The sequence below is a fragment of the Trachypithecus francoisi genome, unplaced genomic scaffold (genome assembly GCF_009764315.1).
Source record: "Trachypithecus francoisi isolate TF-2019V2 unplaced genomic scaffold, Tfra_2.0 Lachesis_group13, whole genome shotgun sequence".
NCBI lineage: Eukaryota > Metazoa > Chordata > Mammalia > Primates > Cercopithecidae > Trachypithecus > Trachypithecus francoisi.
In genome coordinates this window covers 116,209,654-116,211,011 of record NW_022681458.1, presented here as the reverse complement: position 1 = coordinate 116,211,011, position 1,358 = coordinate 116,209,654, and positions in this window count along the sequence as shown.

Below are 1,358 nucleotides of genomic sequence, written 5' to 3'. Positions count from 1 at the left end.
ACTGTGGCTATATTGTCTGGTGTCCCTTTGAAGGGGAAGCCTCTTGTGTGATTCTAAGTGACCTCTGGAGACAGAAACTGTCTCATAATTGCAGGGACGACTTGAGAAGGCATCCTGAGCCTATGCGGAAATGCAGAAGCACTTCTGTGATCTAAGCAACCTATGTGAAGGCCTGAAAGCCAAAGCAAAGCTGTCCAACAAAAAGTTTTCCTAGTCACACTGGAGGTCCATCAGTCACTCCTCCTGGTCTGGAAATGCCAGAAATGTCCTCCATGGTCCTTGGGAGAGTCAAGATCTTTTCAAAATCACCTCAGGAGCCACAGAACCACTCCATCCTACCTGAAATTGCAGAATGACTCTTCTTTTGACCAGAGTCTCAAAAAAAAATTCATTGATAGTTTTGATTCCTGGGAGCCACCACTCATTGCAAAAGATGTGCCAGAGACTAGACATTTTCCATCTCCTCACTTGTCCGGGGAAGACTGAAGTTTTTCTGAAACACAGAAATGGCAATCTGACCCTCTGAGCAGCCTCAGGGTTTTCTAAGTCTTCCAAGCAGAGTGGAGGTTCTGGTGAGGACCCATTGCACCCCCTGATGGTCTGGAATCACATAGGATGATGCGTTTAAACAACTCTAGGTGGAAATATATTTTCTGACATATTCCAAGGAGGGGGGACACAACTGGACCCGATGTTAAAAGGGCAGCTGAGCATTAAGTGCCTATGTAGTGTTTGCAGCTTAATGTCCCATGCAGAAGGGGAATCTGGGCTCTTGTGTTAGAATTCAGTGTAATTCTGGGGTCCTGCTTTCCTTCCAGGAAATCCCACTTCCAACTGGATGTCTGGATGAACTACTGAAAGCCACTGAGTGTCCTGCAGCAGGTGAACTGTGGTCAGAGCCCAAGGATGAAGGGGGCTGCCTCTGTCTGTGACTGTGAAGAGTTAGTCTGAGGTGTAGCAGACCCAGATCCAAGAAGGATGGAAAAAATGAGGTAGGGAGTGAGGGGACCTCAGGAGAAGACTGAGGTCTGCAGAATCCCAGGGTCAAGGAGACAGTGCAGTGTCCTGGTGGTGTCCTTGATGTTCCAAGAGGGGCGATAATCCATCTCCTGCGTAAAAGCTTCATATGGGGTGAGGAGGGGAGAAGTGAACAGAGAGGAAACAGGGAAAGCCAAGACAGCGACCAGCCTTAGAGCAATTTTAACCAGAAATGGACACAGACCCTGGACCCCATCGCGGGGTTGCAGGCCAAGGACCGTCTCCAGACAATGCATAGCTCCCTTGTCAGGTTAGCGGGAGTAGGGATTGTGACGTCTGCAGGAGTGTGGAACGCTGGGCGACGGGAGCAGCTTACTGGG